Source organism: Stenella coeruleoalba (genome assembly GCF_951394435.1).
Source record: "Stenella coeruleoalba genome assembly, chromosome: 5".
Lineage (NCBI taxonomy): Eukaryota > Metazoa > Chordata > Mammalia > Artiodactyla > Delphinidae > Stenella > Stenella coeruleoalba.
In genome coordinates, this window is record NC_137150.1 from 50,445,667 (window position 1) to 50,466,345 (window position 20,679).

General features: G+C 38.9%; 1 protein-coding gene across 4 annotated transcripts in view; it reads left to right on the forward strand.

Moving 5' to 3' along the window:
* Window positions 1–20,679, forward strand: part of FNDC3B (fibronectin type III domain containing 3B) — a 468,247-nt gene that overhangs the window by 91,696 nt on the left and 355,872 nt on the right. The window contains exon 5 of one of the 4 annotated variants that reach the window (XM_079921937.1): window positions 15,481–15,538. The exons of the other annotated variants lie outside the window; for them this stretch is intronic. The gene's annotated coding sequence lies outside the window, so the exon portion shown is untranslated. The remainder of the gene's footprint in view (window positions 1–15,480; window positions 15,539–20,679) is intronic. 4 annotated transcript variants of the gene reach the window in all.

A 20,679-nucleotide genomic window follows, 5' to 3' on the forward strand; every position in this document is an offset into this window, starting at 1 on the left:
CAAAAAATGTACTAGACTTAAAACACTGAAAACTAAAAACGACTACTAAGAAAATTAAGGAAGAGCTCCATAATTAAAGAGATATACTATGTTCAATATTTTTTATCAATATTAAGGCGTCAGTTTTCCCCAAATTTACCTATAGATTCCATGCAACGCCGATCAAACCCCAGAAGACTTTTTGTTTAGAAACTGACAAGGTGATTATAAATTTTATATGGAAATGCAAAAAATCTAAGATAGGAAAAACAATTTTGAAAAAGAAAAACGATGTTGGAGGAGCTACACTACCTGTTTCAAGATTTACTCTAAGGCAACATTAATCAAGATTATGGTGCCAGTATAAGAATCAGATATAAAGCTCAAAGTGTAAGAGGTAAAATAATAAGACTTCTAGAGGAAAATCTTTGTGACCTTTAGTTAGACAAAGATTCTTTTAGATAGGATGCAAAAGCATGCACCAAAAAAGAAAGAGCTTAAATGGGACTTCATCAAGATTAGATCTTTCTCTCTTAAAATGACACTGTTAAGAAAATAAAATTCAAGCCATGGTTTTTGATAAAATATTTGCAAAACATAATCCTGATAGGGTGGGAGGGAGACGCAAGAGGGAGGAGACATGGGGATATAGGTATATGTATAGCTGGTTCACTTTGTTATAAAGCAGAAACTAACACACCATTGTAAAGCAATTATACTCCAACAAAGGTGTTAAATTTAAAAAATCCTGATACAGGACTTCTCTCCAGACAATATAAGGAATGTTACAACTCATGAAAAATGGGGAAAAGATTTAAACAGACACTTCACCAAAGAAGCTATGGGAACAACAAATAAACACATGCAAAAATGCTCATCCAAAACCATTAGTCATTAGGGAAGTGCAAGTTAAAACTGCGATGATACACACTGTAGGCCTGTGAGAGGGCTCCAATTTAAAGACTTACAACACTAAATGTTGGCAAGGGTGTGGAGCAACTGGAAATCTCATACATTGCTGGTAGGAATGTAAAATAGCACACCCATTTTAGTACGGAGCTTGGCAATTTCTTAAAAAGTTAAATATGCACTGACCATGTAACCTAGAAATTTCACTCCTAAGTAATATTTACCCAAGAAAAATGAAAACAGATGTCCACAGAAACACTTGTACATGAATGGTCATAGCAGCTTCAAGATAACAAACATTTGGAAACAAGCCAAATGTCCATCCACAAATGAATAGACGCACAAATTTGGTATATCTGTTCAATAGACTACTACCGAGAGGTATATAGAAATGAACAACAAATACATGCTACAACAGTAGTGAATCTCAAAAACATTGTGCTGAGTGAAAGAAGCCAGATATAAAATGTATGATTACATTATATGAAATTCCAGATTTAGTAACCCAAATCAGATTAGTGGTAAGCTAGAGCTGGGGACAGGAGCAGGTGATTGGAATGGAGCAAAAGGGAACTTTGTGGGGTGAGAGAAGTGTGCTGTATCTTGATTAGAGTAGTTACATATGTGCATTCATTTGTCAAAATTCATGAAAATGTACATTTAAAATAGATGCATTTTTATTATATGTAAACGATACCTCAAGAAAGTTGATTTTTAAAAAACTGTGCAGAAGGGGGCTTCCCTGGTGGCACAGTGGTTGAGAGTCCGCCTGCCGATGCAGGGGACACGGGTTCGTGCCCCGGTCCGGGAAGATCCCACGTGCCGCTGAGCGGCTGGGCCTGTGAGCCATGGCCGCTGAGCCTGCGTGTCCGGAGCCTGTGCTCCGCAACGGGAGAGGCCACAACAGTGAGAGGCCCGCATACCGCAAAAAAAAAAAAAAAAAAAAAAAAAAAAAAAAAAATTGTGCAGAAGGCAATCGTTTTGGAGAAAGTTTCTGCAGTTGCTCTTCCCAACTACTTGGCTATCTCACTCTTTCTCCCCTGACTTCTCCTCCCCCACTCTCACCCCCAGTTTCTGCTCTTAAGCCACAGCCTTCTTTCATTTGCTGGCTCTCCAAATATTTGGAGAGGTCTCTATCAGTGGTTTCCTTCACCTACCCACCCACCCCCACCAAAGTCTCCTCTCCCCCAGGTTAAACATTGCCAGTTCTTCAGTCATTCACATTTGATCAAGGTTAGAAAGTATTCTAACCTTGATAAAAGTGGAACTGGAAAAGTTATATGGCTTGAGCAGGGAGGCAAGATCTGGAAGGGTCATGAATCCCCCCAAACTAAGGAGCGTAGTTGATGGACTGGGCAACCAAAACAAAGCAAACAAAAATATAAGTGCTTACAGTGGAGAAGTGTACAGGGGCCCAAATCATGCAAGGCCACATAAGCCATGGTCAAGATTTTGTTTCCTCCTAAGCAGGTTTTAAAAGGAAGGAGAGGCGATCCACCCCAGAGCAGCCTCCAGGTGTTGGGCCCAGAGAATTTCCTTCAATTAGTTTCCCCTGCTGCACACTCCAGGGTACTAGCAATCTCAGTAGCTCCATCATCCTTGATACAATTTCTCTTTCAAATTTCCTGCACTCTAAAGTACAGTGCCTTTAAAACAGCATTTACAAGTGTTTTGTCTCCTGTGTTCCCTTCTATTTATCAGCTCTCTTGGCTCAACTATGTGCAGGTTATTTAACTCAGACAGCTTATTCAACTTCTCTGTCTTCTCACCTGTAGTATAAGGATAGCTGTTGTAATAGTTTCAAAGTGTTACTACAATGATTAAATGTATTAATATATGTGAGATGCTTTGAATATTTCCTGGTGCATAGTAAGCACTCTTTAAGTATTTTCTGTTACTATTTGCCCAAGGATAAAGAGGAAAATCTTACAAGCTTCCAGACAGAATGAATAAGTTATCTGTAAAGGGTTGGGGGGAGGGGAAATAGGCTGGCAGTGAAATTCTCCTTTGCAACACTAGAAGGTAGGAGGCAGTGGAATGCATTTTCAAGTTAAAAATCCTATGACCAGTTGCTATATATTTCACTTGTCAAAATGAAAGAAAGATATTATTACATGTGTAAAATGCATACCCTGCCACATAATAAGTACTCTGTGAGGCTTTTCTGTTGTTATTATTATTATATAGGGCCACGATCTTGAGACTTAAAATCTCCCTTCCTGGGTGATAACTATCTTCCACCTGCATTCCACACAGGCCATGACTGCCACTCCTCACCTGACCCATCCTCCTCTCTGTTCTTTCCCGCTTACATTTCAATTTTTCCAGCCCCAGGAAGCCAGGAAGGATCTCGCATTCCATCTAAATTAATAAAAGTATCTCTCCCAATTTTGCCGGTTTGTGTTAAATATCAACAGATTTCTATTAGGGGAACAAAAAAAACAAGAATATATTTAATGTACTCAAAATCTTCAGAAATGTAAGAGTCCTGGAAAATACCAGAACCAAAAACGATTTTGCCTGTTTCGTGAGGAAATTCCCTTGGCTTTTACTAAATTTTAAAGCTCCTAACTGTATTAAAAAGGATTTAATGTAATTGGAAAGTTCATTATTTCATGATTTGTAGTATTTTTCCGTAGTTACCCTATTCTTTGATGTGACTGGCATTATTTCTTTAAAAACCAAATTGTTGCGTTATTGCTAAATTTGAGATTGTTTACGAAAACGGTAATTTGAAATTTAAAAATTCAGACTTTTTTGAAGAGGAGGAAAGGGTTATGAAACCATCTAAACCATATTTGTCAAGACTTTTATGTCTGAATTTTTATTCAGAGCAATGTAAGGGGAAAAGTAATTCTTATGTTTCTGATTCATTTATGCTTGAATCATCAAATTGTTGTTTTTCTAAAAGCTATTTGATGTTCCACTAGCTTTTGAATCCTTTAAGACTTTTTAATGTCTTTTTCCCCCCTCATTATAGACTTTCTGCTCTCTGTGGGTTTTATCAGTCTAGTATGTGCCTTGTATTTAACCCATACTTATCAAAATTGAACGATTTCATGAACAGACTCACTCTTACTTCGGGATCCTTGCACAGGTGCTTTTCTCTGCATGCAACACTCTTTCATGGTTAGCTACTGTATTTCCTTTGTCTAAAAGTCATCTTTTCAGCAAGGCTTACACTGAGCTCCCTATTTAAAACCACAAAACTAAAATTTAATCTGTGGCAACACACACAAGTAAACATGTAAATTCGCACAAAAACAACTTAGCTAAGTGAAACTTAGAATCAAAAAATATTGGCGGGACCTTGAAGTTTTCCTGGTCCAAATGTCTCATTTTACAGATGAAGCCTACAGAAGTTAAGTGGCTTCCCTCAGATCAGACAACTGTTAAATCCAGAAATCTAACAGATGTCTCACACTCACCATGCCCCAGACTGAACTCTTGTTTTCCCCTTAATCCTGTTCCCAGTCTTGGTTGATGGTAACATCATCCTTCCAGTTACTCAGGCCAAAAATCTTGGAATCATTCTTATCACTCTTTCTTTTACACCCGCATATCTAATCTATCAACAAATCCTGTTTGCTCTGCCTTCAAAATAGATACAGAATCCTCCCCCATCTACATCTACCACACTTGACCGTCATCTCACGCCTAGATTACTGCAGTAGTCTCCTAACTGGTCTCCTTGCTTCTACTCGTGCTCCCAACAGGCTATACTCAAGCAGTTAGCCAGACTGACCTCTTTAAAGACATCAGTTCATGCTATTCTTGTGCTCTGTTCCAGATCCTGTAATAGCTCCCCATTCAAGTAGTGCCTCCAGAACACTCCACCATTTGGCCTCCCATATCTTCCACTCCTCTACCCCTTGCTTGCTGCCCTTTAAACATAGTGATCCTCCTTGCTAGTCCTTGAACAATCCAGGCACATTCCCACCTTATGGTCTTTCACTGGCTCTCTCCACTGCCTGGAATGCTTTTCTTCCACGTATGTTTAAGGTATCTTCTTTGTTCAAAACACTTCTTTTCAATGAGTCCATATCAACCTTTTGGTTTCCTTTTCACTGTGGGTCCTCCCCTAACTTTGGACTTTGGCAGGATTCTTATTCACACTTGAACCTTTCTTGTTGTACCTCTCCTCAAACCAGCTCTTGTATCGTTTGAAGAGTTCTTTAAACCATAAACCAAAAATCACCCCTCTGAAGTGGTGGCAGCGGGTGCCGGGAGGAATGGATACCTACTGTCTGGGTCAGTGGCATTGAAACAGTTGTCACCTCAGCTTGCTGTCATTATATGTCCTTGTCTCGTCTCTGGTGACACATATCCCAGTAACACAGGCATATTTGTGAGTATGAAAAGCATTAATTTGTTAAGTGTAAATATGTAAAATAACCCACAATTTTTGTAACCTGTTTTGTTATTCCTTAATTTTTGATATACCGAGATCCTCAGCAGATGAAAACACTCCCATAGTTAGCTAGGTTCCACCATCAGATGTTACTAGTCTGAAGACAAGCCTGATCTAAGGACTAGAGCTGCACCATTAGTTGGTGGGGAAACCACTGCACTAAAATGGTCCCCCATCCCACCTCCCTTTTTGCCATTTGGCTTATGACCTGAGCAATGTTGTAAACATAATGAACTCACCGGCTCCTCCTTCACCCTACTTCTACCAAGAACTTTCATCTAAGGATGCCACTTGGGGAGAATGTTTTTAGGGGATGATCTGTTGCTGTTGCTCCCCCTGGTTAAGTCTCTGGTGCTTGAACCTCTCTCGACCTCTGGGAGGCCTTGTTTGGGAATCAGAAACCATTTCCATGGAGTGCTGAGAGGAAAGTCTGATTACAGTAAATTGAGGATGAGGAATGATTGTGATCCCAGACACTGTGGCTCTGAAGCATGTTCTTTGTTCTAAGAGCAAAGTATGTTCTCTTTAGATGGAGAAAAAATAATCAGAAAAAATTGTTAGCTTGGCTCTCTGTATGGAAAATGTTCCTGTGTTATAACAATGGAAGATTTACTGCAGGCCTTTCTTAACATTCTCTCTATCATGCTCACTTCACACTTTTCCTTTGCTTATCTGTTACTGGAACACCCTCCCCATCCTCTCTGCTTACCTAATGTCTGTTGCCACCAAAAATCCATTCCTCTGTTTCTGGGAATATTTCACCACATTTCCCCCGAGAAGCCTCCTCCCCTGTTTTTGGTGAGATTGACTCCACTCTGAGCTCTAGAGGTGGGTCCAGATCGGTTTAAAGCAATCACTATATCCCTTTGCCCAGGCCACCATGATTGGCTTAAGAATGGACACATACCCTAATCAGAGCCAACGAGGTGCTGGGATGCATTTACTAGGGATATTGGAAGAGAGACACTTCTTGCTTTCTCTTAGGGCCTACTGGAAAAGATTCTATCTTCTCCTGGACAATGTGATGCAAAGCTATGAGGTCTAGAATTGCTGTAGGCATTTTGCTGCCTGGAGGGAAACTAGCTAAAGAGTAAAGTCAACACTCTCTCAGTCTCTCTACCACAGACTTGGGTACTTTAGTACTAAATCATATCATTAGAGAATGGGCATAGTTATTTATAAATACTATAATGATGATACTACTAAATAATGTCAATAAAGCACATGGCTAAAGGCCACTAGATTTTTTTTTAAATTTATTTTTTGGCTGCATTAGGTCTTCCTTGCTGTGGGTGGCCTTCTCTAGTTGCTGCAAGCGAGCGTTACTCTTCGTTGCTGTGTGCGGGCTTCTCATTGCGGTGGCCTTTCTCGTTGTGGAGCACGGGCTCTAAGTGCACAAGCTTCGGTAGTTATAGCTCGCCGGCTCTAGAGCGCAGGCTCAGTAGTTGTGGTGCATGGGCTTACTTGCTCCGCGGCATGTGGGATCTTCCTGGACCAGGGCTCGAACCCGTGTCCCCTGCACTGGCAAGCGGATTCTTAACCACTGTGCCACCAGGGAAGTCCCAGGCCACTAGATGTAAATCCTGGAAAAGCCACTTGCTAGGTGTATGACCTGAGGAAAATTCCCTAAATTCTCACCTGTGAAACAGGAATAATACAAGCATATTAGTTGCAGAGATTTTCACTTCCAGAAAATCAGTAGACAAAGCTAATGATGAAAATCTACCACAAACACTGAAAAATACTGGATAAAATACAATAACAACAGTAAAGAATAAAGTGGCTTTATTCTTTAGTGGGTTAAATGTTGATGTTATTGTACCTCTTTCAGTAACTGATAGATCCAATAGAAGAAAATAAGTAAGGGTATAGAGGTTTCAAAGACACTTTCAATGTTTTTGGTCTAATACATATTTGGAACCCTGTACCCAGTAATTAGATATATTTTTTTTCTTATATTTGCACTGTTAAAAGTTAATTTATCAAATACTAGCTCACAAAAAATTAAAAGTCATTAGTAGATAAAATATCACTATATTTGGAAATTTCAAAATATATTTCTGAATAATTTGTATATTAATTAAGAAATAATGAAAATTGGAAAATCGATTAGGTCTAAATTTCAATGAAATTGCTCCATATCAAAACTTGTTAGATGCAACTAAAGCAATACTCATGGGGAAGTGTATAGGCCTAAATGAATGTTAGATAGTGATTTAATCAGAAGGTCTTTTCTTCTTTCCTTTTCATTACTTCTGCAAAGAATTTAGGATGTACCATAAAGATAAAGACTTTAAAAAACCCTTTTTGTTGAAATACAACACAGAGAAAAGTTCATAAACCGTAAGCAAAAATATCTCTATATAGATTTTATGTGGAAAAAGATCAAATGTGAATAAAATTTATAATGTTAAGATTATAATCCACATCATTTTACATGCCAACAACAGTAAAAAATAAACTATGTTTTTAACGTGTTATCACCATTGGCATTCTACTTTCTAAGAATAGATATAAACCTAGCAAGCAAAGATGAGACAGCATACCAACAGAAAATGTAATCTAGTAAATAAACAGAGGAACAGACTTGTAAAAATAGTCATACCTGCTCTATACCCCATGAAAGACCAGGGAATTATTAGATATCACCTAGAGTTCTAGCAGAAAACAGGTAGGAAACAGAAGAGAGTTTAATGAAAGGAATATTTACAAAGTGTGGGCAAGGTTAAGGAAAGGCAGGGGGATATGATGAAATACTTGAGAATCTGTTACGACTTCAGGCATCCTGACTGGAGTAGTTGCCTTTGATAGAAAAACACAGTTAATGCCAGCCTTGACATAGAGGGAGCCTGGAAAATGAATACACAGCCACACAATCTTCCTGTCCCCCCATATCCATTTGTACTTCTTATGGTGAAACTCAACCAGAAGCCAGAGGGCAAGAAAGCCCGTTACTGTGAGCCCAGTGAATGAGGTTGGCCTTCGGAGGCACAGAGCAGGAGAGAGTCGATTTGGAGGGAAATATCCAACACAAGCATTAGCAAGAAATGAAATATAGTTGCTATCCTCTTCAAAATAACGCGTTCAATTGGCTTGATTCTTGTTTTCTTACAGTAAAACCAAAATACCTGGGAAGGCAGCTAGTTTATTTTCAAAAATTCCAGTGACAGTAGCTAATGAAGTTCTTAATTTTCCATGTTGTGTTAATTTGGGTCCTCTGAGAGGCAGATGTGAACACAGGATTAGACATGCAAGAGCTTTATTGGGGGAGATTCCTGTGAAGAATAAAGGGGGAAAAAACAGGTAGGTAAGGAAAGCCTCAGAGCTCAGTGCAGTTCTGATACCTGTGAAAGGAGGGGAGGAAGGAAGAAGGACTGGGTAAGAGGAGACTCAGACTAGACCTCAATTCTAACAAAGTTTTGGCCAGCCCAGTGAGGAGTCTTTGAGCCAAAGCCATCCATTATAGGGCCCCACGTCCTGAAGGAATAAGCCTGCCTTCCTACGCCTGCCATATTCAGTCACTCACTGGATCAGTCTGAAGGAAATGTGGCCTCATAGAATGCGGTGGTGGATCCAGGGGCGTGGCAGCTGGAGTTGTCAGTCCACTCTGCTTCTCACAGCAGGATATCTGAGAGGCTTATTCTTCATGGTCACCACACATGTCATTTATCTCTTTGTGAATTTTAACGGCAAGAGGGAAAAAAGTGGAAAGTGCTCATTGCAATTACTGCTATACAGGGAGGAGTCAAACACTAGGTAGACGGGATAATTTGAGGGGCAGGCAAGACCCTCTATGCTCTTGATTTCTACTATCCTGAAAATCTCTCTCCCTTGGGTCAAGGCTTCGAAAGCGTATGTTATAGATCTTCATGGAAGAAAGATTGCTCTTTAGGGCATGCCTAGCCATATCGTCTTTTTGCTCAGAGCATAAACTCTAACCTCTGGCCTAACATGTGTCCCACTGCATGTGATCCTTAATTTACTTTGCTATCTTTCCCACCAGACTCTTAGAGGATGAGAATTATGTCTTATTTGATTTTATAACACTTCTGAACCTGACACATTGTTGAGTTCTAAAGAAGTGGTGTTTGAGTGAAATGACTGAATGTGTGAATTAATGAGGGTTGGTCACTTAAGAGATCCCGAAGAAATGGGCTTTAGAGCAGACAGACTTAGGTTAGGGCTACAATGGATCCATCGTTGTTGGGTAGTGGAAGCTGGTAAATGCCTGGGAAGTGTGCAGAAGGAGGAGAGCCTTCATTAATAATGTTAACTTGAAAATATTCCTGTGGTTTGACTGTTGTTCAGTCAGCAACTAGTTGTCATGATAATACTTTACCCATTTTTCTCAACTTCCCCATTGCAATTATGTCTGTTAGAGGTCAAAATAACGTGTCAATGCAATAATTCTAGTAAAAATAAGGAAACAGTAATACTGTTGGGGTAACAGAAGAGCAAACAACAGAATAACGGACTTTCAGCACCCACTTGATTGCTTTGGCACTGTGGAGCCAAAGTTAATGTAGAAGGATAGGTTTGTTAAGGAAAAGATCTCGAGACAAACTTTCTTCACCAGAACTCTGAGGTTGGTCTGAGTTGGAGCTCCTGTCCTGTAAGCTCCAGAGGGACTTGTAAAGAGCTTCCGTGCCATTGGATTACTGCCTTAGAGGAAAAAGAGAAGCCTGTGGAATATAGCATAGATAGTACCATTTAGAGTGATAATACCTAGATGCAGGTTGATATTCATCCAGGACATACCTACATGGTGTGAAGGCTGATGTTCGTTCTGATCTGTTGGTTTCCAAGTCATATCCAATGTTAAATATTTTGATTATCATTCTTGCCTGAATTCAAATTAGCTTCCTCATCTATAAAATGGAGGCAATGATGACGATGAAGATAACAGTTGCATAAAAAGGTAATGTAAATGAAAGCACATAATAAGCCATAAATAACTAGAAATATGAGCGGTTATTATTGCTTATAATAGTAATTACTGGAGTGCTCCTACTGACAATGTGCATTACCTCTGATGTGCTGAGAGGTAAGTACAATTATTGACTGAGTAATCATCTTCAAGATGACTTTCTTAAAGCCAGGGCCTTGGGTAGAATGCGAATTGAGAAAGATTTAAAGGCACCAGATTTCCACATAGCTGCTATTCTATTTGCAGTCTTTATGTGGAGGAGACAACTGTTCACATCTTGGTGTTTTCACATGTATTCAGCATCATTGATCATCAACAGTGCCAGCCTTGTTTAAAATTAAAGATAACAATACTTAAAATACTGAAAAATACATACAATGGCTTTTTGTTTGCATGAAGCCCTAGAATGCTGCCTTGTACTAATAAAAATCATAATCTTTGGGTGGACATTATACTCATTTTGTGAATCATGCCATAAAATGAAACGTATCTAAATTGTGCTACCTTCAGAAATATTTGGTTTTCTAAATTTTTATTTACTTTTCTAAATGTGCAAACTCTGATTTCAAATACCATATATATTTTAAAATAAAGACAGTAAGGTAGGATAAAATCTCATAGAGTTAATATAATTTCCGATTTGGTAATTCAACAAATATTTACTGTTAAATAACAGTAAATATTTACTGTTAAACAGTTAAATAACTGTTAAATCAGATAGTTAATTTATCTGATTCATCCATAGAATCACAGAAAGTTAGAGGTAAAATGACTTTAGATGTCATCTTATTCTATAGATATGTTGGCTAAGAAGCCTGAAATCCAAATAGGTAAAATTATTTTCCTGATATTACACAGTCAAAGCAACAGTCAGGAACCTGGACTGCTCACCAGTGCTCTTCCTCATAGATAAGGTTAACAGCACCAGCTTTTACTTAATACTACCTTCAACTGAAGGTGGGTCATAAGTGGTAACTCCTAGGGCAACTAAGTTGTTCATTCCAGGGAGAGTTGTTTGGCATATAGACATGGGTCTAAGGTTGGCCTTGGGTCTGAGCCCCTCTGGTGTGTTGGTGTGCAGGTCCTCGGGGACTCGGGGAAAGATCTTATGCTCAGTGAAGGGATGTGTGCCAAGAGTCAGTTTGATAACACTGCCTCAGTCTGTAGAGGAGACTGAGAGGGGAGTAGAGACTATAAGCACGCCATGGCTGTGACTTGGATTCTTCCTTCTGGTGACTTTTAGGAATTTGTGTCTGTGTTCTAAGGGCACAGAGGAAAAGAAAGCAAAAATTGATAAAGCTTTTTTTCTTTACTCCAAACTTTCCCTCACCTCCAATAACAAATTAGTGGGGTTTTGTCATCTTTACTGCCACCACTGTAGTTTGGGCCACCATCATCTCTCACTTGTAGTGGCCTGGTCCTCCTTCTTGCACAGTGTCCATAAACCAGGATGAGAAATCATAGAAGTGAACCAGATCTTACAAAAAGAAGAATGAACGAAGCCCAATGTTAGCAGAAGGAAGGAAATAAAGATCAGAGCGGAAATAAATGGACTAGAGACCAGAAAAACAATAGAAAAGATCAAGAAAACTAAGAGCTGGTCTTTTGGAAAAAATAAACAAAAGTAACAAAGCTTTAGCTAAACTAAAAGAAAAAAAAAGGAGAGAGAGAAGACTCAAATAAATAAAATCGGAAATGAAGGAGACATTACAACTGATACTACAGAAATAGCTACTATGAACTGTTATATACTAACAAATTAGATAACAGAGAAGAAATGAATAAATTCCTAGAAACATACAACTTACTAAGATTGAATCATGATGAAATAGAAAATCTGAAATAAAGAGTAAAGTAATTGAATCAGTCACCAAAATCTTCCAAGATCAACAACAAAAAAAAAGCCCAGGGTCATATGTTTTCCCTAGTGAATTCTATGAAACATTTAAGGAAGAATTAATGTCAGTCCTTCTCAAACTCTACAAAAAAACTAAAGAGGAGGGAACATTCCCGAACTCATTTTGAGAGGCCAGAATTACCCTGATATGAAAGCCACGTAAAGACACTATAAGAAAAGAAAACTATAGGCCAATATCCCTGATGAATATAGACACAAAAATTCTCAACAAAATGTTAGAAAACTGGGGCTTCCCTGGTGGCACAGTGGTTGGGAGTCCGCCTGCCAATGCAGGGGACACGGGTTCGTGCCCCGGTCTGGGAGGATCCCACATGCCGTGGAGTGGCTGGGCTCATGGGCCATGGCCGCTGAGCCTGCGCGTCCGGAGCCTGTGCTCTGCAACGGGAGACGCCACAACAGTGAGAGGCCCGCGTACCGCAAAAAAAAAAAAAAAAAAAAAAATTAGAAAACTGAATTCAAGAGCACATTAAAAAAATCATACACCATGATCAAGTGGGATTTATCCCTGGAATGCAAGGATGGTTCAACATATGTAAATCAATGAGTGTGATATACCACATTCATACAATGAAAGATAAAAATCATATGATCATATCAATAGATACAGAAAAAGCACTTGACAAAATTCAACATCTTTCATGATAAAATCTCTCAACAAATTGGGTATAGAAGGAATGTATCTCAACATAGTAAAGACCATGTATGACGAGCCCACAGCTAACATCATACATGGTGAAAGGTTGAAAGCTTTTTCTCTAAGGTCAGGAACAAAACAAAGATGCACACTCTCACCACTCCTATTCAACATAGTGCAGGCAGTCCTAGCCAGAACAATTAGACAAGAAAAAGAAATAAAAGACATCCAAATTAGAAAGGAAGAAGAAAATTGTCTCTGTTAGCAGATGACATGATCTCATATAGAGAAAGTCCTAAAGACCACCAAAACTCTGTTAGAACTAATGAACAAATTCAATAAAGTTGCAGGATACAAAATCAACATACAGAAATCCACTGTGTTTCTATACAATAACAACAAAACATCTGAAAAAGAAATAAAGAAAACAATCCCATTCACAATAGCAACAAAAACAATAAAATACCAAAGAATAAATTTAATGAAAGAGGTGAAAGATCTGTACACTGAAAACTATAAGACTTGGTTTAAAAAAATTGGAGAAGAAACAATTAAATGGAACAATAGCCCCTGTTCATGGATGGGAAGAATTAATATTGTTAAAATGTCCGTATTACCCAAAGCAATCTACAGATTCAATAAAATCCCTATCAAAATTCCAGTGACGTTTTTCACAGAAATAGGAAAAACAATCTTAAAATTTGTCTGGAACCACAAAAGACCCTAAATAGCCAAAGCAATCCTGAGAAAGAAGAACAAAGGTGAAACCATCACAATTCCTAATTTCAAACTATAGTAATCAAAGAGTATGGTACTGGCATAAGTGTAGATACATAGACCAAGGGAACAGGATTGAGAGCCCAGAAGTAAACGCTTACTTATATGTTTAACTAATATTTGACAAGGTAGCCAAGAATACTCAATGGGGAAAGGATAGTGTCTTCAACAAATGGTGTTAGGAAAACTAGATAATCACAGGCAGGAAAATAAAATTGGACCCCTATCTTACACCGCTCTCAAAAATTAACTCTAAAAGGACAAAAGAGAAACATAAGACCTGAAACCATAAAACTCCTAGAAGAAAACGTGGGGGAAAACTCCTTGACATTGGTCTTGGCAATAATTTTTTGGATATGACATCAAAAGCTAAAGCAACAAAAGAAACAAAAAGCTGCACAACATCAAACTAAAAACCTTCTGTACAGCAGAAGAAACAATCAACAAAGTGAAAAATCAACCTATGGAATGGAAGAAAATACTTGCAAACCATATATCTGTTAAGGAGTTAATAGTCATAATATGTAAGGAACTCATACAACTCAATAGCAAAAACACCAATTAATTAAAAAGTAGACAAAGGAACTTAATAGACATTTTTCCAGAGAAGACATACAGATGGCCAACAGATACATGAAAAGGTGCTCAACATCATTAATCACCAGGGAAATGCAAATCAAAACCATAACAAGCTATTGTCTCACACCTGTTAGAATGGCTATTGTCAGAAAGCAACAGAAAACAAGTGTTGGCGAGTATGTGGAGAGAAGGGAATCCTCATGCACTGTTGGTGGGAAGGTAAATTGGTGCAGCCACTATGAAACACATGTGGAGGTTCCTCAAAAAATTAAAGGTAGACTACCATATGATCTAGCAATCCCACTTTTGGGTATATAGCCTAAAAAAATGAAATCAGAATCTCAAAGAGATATTTGTGCTCCCACATTCATTGCAGCATTATTCACAACAACCAAGATATGGAAACAACCTAATTGTCTGTCTGTAGATGAACTGATAAAGAAGATGTGATGTATATATATATATATATACATACAATGGAATATTATTGTCATGAGAAGGAAGGAAATTCTGCCATTTTTGACATGGATGGAACTTGAAGGCATTATGCTAAGTGAAATTAGTCAAACAGTGAAAGATAGATACTGTATGATTTTACTTATATGTGAAATCTAAAAAAACCTCAAATGAACGAACATAACAAAACATAAACAGAGTTACAGATACAGAGAACCAACAGGAGTTTGCCAGAGGGGAAGGGTGTAGGGGGAGCAAAGAAATAGGTGAGGGAGATTACAATGTACAAACTTCCAGTTGGGAAATAAATGAGTCACAGGTATGAAATGTACAGTGTGGGGAATACAGTCAATAACTAAGTAATATCTTTTTGTGGTGACATATAGTAACTAGACTTATCCTGGTGATCAGTTTGAAACAGTATAGAAATATCGAATTACTATGTTGTATAACGAGAACTAACACAGTATTGTAGGTCAATTACATTTTCAAAGCAAACTAACCAACTAACTCATAGAAAAAGAGATCAGATTCATGGTAACCAGAGGCAGGAGTGGTGGATGGGGGGAGGGGGAACTGGATGGAGGCAGTCAAAAGGGGCAAACTTGCAGCTGTAAGATAAATACTAGGGATGTAATGTACAACATGATAAATATAATTAACCCTGTTGTATATGAAATATTGTACATGAAAGTTGTTAAGAGAGTAAATCCTGAGTTCTCATCACAAGAAAAAAATTTTGTTTTCTATTTCTTTAATTTTGTATTTATATGAGGTGATATATGGTCACCAAACTTATCCTGATAATCACTTCATGATGTATGTAAGTCAAATAATTATGCTGTATACCTTAAACTTATACAGTGCTGTATGTTAATTATATCTCACAGAGTTTGTCCAGAGACAGAGAGAAGTGAGTCTGTCCGAGGGAGGTGCTGGCCTTATAGGGTAACCAGGGTGGGCTTTCCATGGTTTTACCAACAGTAGGAGGCTCAGGACAGTGGGAGGTGCCACATTAGCTGCTCTGGCTGGGTTGATAAGTTACTGAAGCACTCTGAAAAAGCATGCTTGTAAACTCACAGGAGACTTCTAGAAAGAACCAGAAAGAGTACAAGGGTAGTGAGATGTCCTGCAATAATGGTGGCTGTCAGAGTCAGAGCAAGGGTATTAATGTATATGTGATTTAACTCCCTGAGTTACACTGAGTTCTGAGACACACAGATTACATGTGAAATACCAGTGAGTATGCTTCCAAGAACTAAAAGAAATACTGTGGTAACTACACAAAAGACGAGAAACAATTTCAAGTATGATATCCAACTCTTCACAAACAGAATGGGCCCAGCTGGCTCTTCAATAAGTTTACTTTTTTCCAACTCAGTGCTTTCTGGTCAAATCTCAGAATCTCTCCTTGACTAAAATGGTTTGTATCTGAGGCATGTAGCCTGAGCTAAAGATATTTCTTAGCTTCATTTCTCTGTGAAGGACAGATATATCTACATGTATTTCTATCCAGGGAAAATTTTGAATTTGTTTGAGGAAGATAATATTTAGCATACCTGGTGTGAAGAGACTCAAGTATCATACAAAAGTCTTGACATCTTAGGAAGAAAAAATGATCATAGGAGTAAATCAGGTATGAGAGTGGGCAAGAATAATAAAAATGACTATGAAGAAAGTCAAACCCAACTTGCTCCACTGTTGTGTGGGGTTCAGAGTAAGTCAGTGGGATGGACAAATTCAGAGCTTTTTAAATGACTTTACCTCAAATTTACCTTCAGTTGGAGAAAAATTACTAGTAGTTCTTAGCCTTGTCTTTTTTTGTGGTTTATTAGTGACTTGGATGGCAACATGAAAATCATGCTTGTCATACTTATCAATGTCACAAAGCTGGGAAAGGTTGTCCAGAAAGTACTAGGTAGGCTGGAATGTAAGAATGAAACTTAAAAATGAAATTTTATAAAATGAAATATTCAACTATTTAACAGTAATTAAAACCAATTAAAATAAAATCAGTTGTTTTCCTGATGTATGCCCAGCTTGACAACTTTTCATGGAAGAAGAAAGCATGAGTTAACAGGATGAAGAGCGTGCTAAGAAAATTAACACAATATTAAACTGTAACAATACAAGCATTTTGTCCAAATTAAAGCAGCAAAGTGTACCACTCTGGCTGTGTGTTGATCATGCCTGAAATATTATGGACAGAATCTGAATACCCAGCTTTCAGAGCTGTTGAACACGTAGGTACCTAGAGGTGGTGGAAGAAAAGGATGAAGAGAGATCTGGAAGCCATGTGATCAGATGAAGAGGTCAGCAAGTCAGAGATGTTTATCCAGGAAAAGAGAACAGGTATGACTGGTAACGTCAATTTGCTGGAAGGGAAGTCATGTGGACGGTGACTGTTGTTACTTTATCTGCCTCCAGAGGGCAGAAACAGGACCCGTGGGGGAAAGTTGCAAGGAGGCGGTTTTCAGAAGACTTGGTTTGGGTCTAGAGTTGTTGATAAAAGGCTGTCTTGGAAAGAAGCATTTTCCCTTTTCCTGGCGGTGCTCAGGCTGAGGCTGGGTGCTTAGCTGTCATTGACGTGGGCAAAGATTCTGCTTTGGGAGAGAGCAGGCCGAAAAACTTTAGCTCTCTATCAGCCCTGTGATTTTATGAGCCCTGACAGCTTATTCAGCTTCTACCTGAATAGTTCTGATAACTGTGGGACACTCTTTTGGAAATGACTTATATATATATATATATATATATATATATATATATATATATATATATATATATATATATAGTTACAATTTGCCCTTGTCTTGCATTGAACAATAGTAAGGAAGGTGAAACTATAGCTTGACTGGTTGAACTGTTCTGGAGAAAAGTGCAGTTGCAATGTTGCTCTTAGATTTTATTGTTGACTGAGCTGGCTAACCCTTACTCTAGTTCACACTCTAGTGAATTCTAACACTCTTCAAAACAGGATTAATTGGTTTTTCATCAATATTCGTATTGAAGCTGGTATCAGATCTGGCTCAGTACATTAGAACAAGAAGTAGATGCAAAGAGTTAATGTCCTCTAAGGTCAAGATTGTGTTTCAAGATTAGAGGCAAGACTGAGCCTGCCTGTGAGAATCTAGCAACCCCAGCTGCAGGCAGAGGTAGGATATGGAGACTGAGAACCTGGCTGGGTCTTCTAGATATTAGGTATTACTAGCTATAGTGATCTTTGAGAAAGAGGTTTGAATTTACAAATCTTAGGCTGAGAAGTATTACAGGTTTAATGGTTTGAGACCTTTTCAATGCTAGTTTCAAATATGTTAGATTTGCATTTCTTTTGTTATAAAGTAAGTTATCTAAAGTCAGGAAGTATAACTTTGAACCTTTTATTTATTTAAAAATTTTAACACAACTCAGCTTACGTTGCATGGGCGATGGAAGGGTTTGCAAGTCTGTATATTTTGTTATAGGTCTTAACTTCTAGGCATCTCATTTGGATGTTAATTGCTGTACTAGAGCAAGTCCTAAGTTGCTTTTGGAGCAAAGTTATGACTGTGGTTCTATAACTTAGGACCTAGGGTGGCAGATGACTTGGGTGTTGTCAACGCAAGACAATAATACTCATTGCCTTAAGTTGAAGCCCTCCTTCCTATTTGCAGAACTACCGCTCTGGGCTAAGACTTCATCATCTCCCTCATGGGTTCAGGGCATGCCTCTCTGACATGAACCTTGTTTTAGATCCTGCTGCTAGGAGAATCAACTTTGAAACCCACTTCAGTCACTTCATGCCTTTATAATCCTACAGTGATTTCTCAATTATGAAATTTAAATCTCTCAACACGTAGTTGGGAGCCTTCTCAAAAGTTTCTCTCTAGTAAAGGCATCTTCATTCATTCATTCATTCATTCAAGGAGGAACCAGCCTTTATTTATTATCAGGTGCTTGAGGTTTTTATTCCTCACAACAACCTTAGCAGGAAGGTAATATCACCACTTAATAAATAAATGACCCAGGCTCAGAGAACTTTAAAAACTTGTCCAATGTCACTGGTTTTTGTCTGATTATAATTTCCGTGCTTCTTCCACTACACCATACTTCCTCTCATTTTGCAAACACTTAATTGGGTTTCTATTCTGTCCAAAACTGATGTTAGGTGTTAGGATAAGAAGACAAATGAAACGCTGAGATTATATATATGAAAATACATTTAAAATTTTAAGGCATTTTGTATCATTGATTCTCTTTTTATAAAATTTTTTTTTAATGTGGACCATTTTTTTAAAGTCTTTATTGAATTTGTTACAATATTGCTTCTGTTTTATGTTTTTGTTTTTTGGCCGAGGCATGTGGGATCTTAGCTCCCTGACCAGGCATCGAACCTGCACCCCCTACATTGGAAGGGGGGGTCTTAACCACTGGACCACCAGGGAAGTCCTGATTCTTCTTTTTTTTTGCGGTACGTGGGCCTCTCACTGTTGTGGCCTCTCCTGTTGCGGAACACAGGCTCCGGATGCGCAGGCGCAGCGGCCATGGCTCACGGGCCCAGCCGCTCCGCGGCATGTGGGATCTTCCCGGACCGGGCACCATCCCGTGTCCCCTGCATTGGCAGGCGGACACTCAACCACTGCGCCACCAGGGAAGCCCCCGATTCTTCTTAATTGGAACAAATTCAGCCTAGTGGAAGAAACTGGAAGAAATAATTCTGTCTTCTGAATTTCTCTTGCCTACTTTTACCTCCTTTGCCAAGCCTGTCTTACTACACTTGAATTCAAACTTCCACCCTCTGAAGTTTGCCCATTTATCTAGTCATTCAGATTCTTAAAACATACTTTAAAATTAATTTATTCAACAAACATTTATAAGGAGGGTATTATATTCAAAGTACAATGCTAGGTTAATGCTGGGGATACAAAAATGAACAAGACCAGCCAAGTGGAAGAGATATACAGTAACTTCAGAGCAATGTGAGAAGCACTGAAAAGCATTATGAGATTGTGGGGAAAAGAGCTGCAAGGCTATGGGAAGGGAGGGGGTGATCAAAGATGAGGAAATGATCCTTAGATAGGGTAGAGGAAGAAGTATGCTCCAGACAGAGTGAAAGGATGTGCAGAGGGAGAGAGGTGGTTGGAAGTCATGAGAGTTCAGCTGGGTTGGAGGCCATAGCTCAGGGGCAAGCTAGAGAAGCTGAGGCAGGAGCTGGGAACCTCTGCTTTATCTTTTTTCCCTTCCAATACAGAACTATGGCCTAGGATTGGAACCATGTTCTAGAAAGATGGCTTCCAGAGACTCTTTGGGAACATTTGCAGAAAGAAGCCAGTTAGGAGGGAGGGCCCCATTTGCCTGGATTCACCGTTATTCCCCCATCTCCAAAAAAGAATTGCAAATTCTACAACAAAAGGAGCTATTTCTTAGTATTCTTTTATGTTCTTCGGGCTTTAATACAGTACTACGGGGCTTCCCTGGTGGCGCAGTGGTTGAGAGTCCGCCTGCCGATGCAGGGGACATGGGTTTGTGCCCCAGTCCGGGAAGATCCCACATGCCGCGGAGCGGCTGGGCCCGTGAGCCATGGCCGCTGAGTCTGCGTGTCCGGAGCCTGTGCTCCGCAACGGGAGAGGCCACAACAGTGAGAGGCCCGCGTACCGCAAAAAAAAAAAAAAAGAAAAATACAGTACTATGTACAGTAACTTTATCTGACAAATGGTTGTTATGTATTTTTTAGGTCAATGAAAGTAATACATTGCCTCTGGTTGCTACCTAGTACTGCTTTGTAGCCTAATAATTGAGGCTAATGTAATTATGTAGAATACCTGGGAAGGTAAAAAGAGAAGTGGCCTCTCTGGGATAATTTCTACTTTCTTGTCTCCCTGGATAATTTGAGGGGTGGGATGGGATGCAGTTGGCTAACCATTTTGAGTCTGTACAACAGGATACATTACATTTGACTTGATTAATATAACTCAGCAATTATCTAATGAGTCCTACTGTGGCCTATGCATTATGCTATGTTTGACACGGAAATACAGATATGAGTAAGGAACACTCTCTGCTCTTGTGAGCTCATATTGGGTACTGTAGGGGGAAATAGACATTTTAACTTC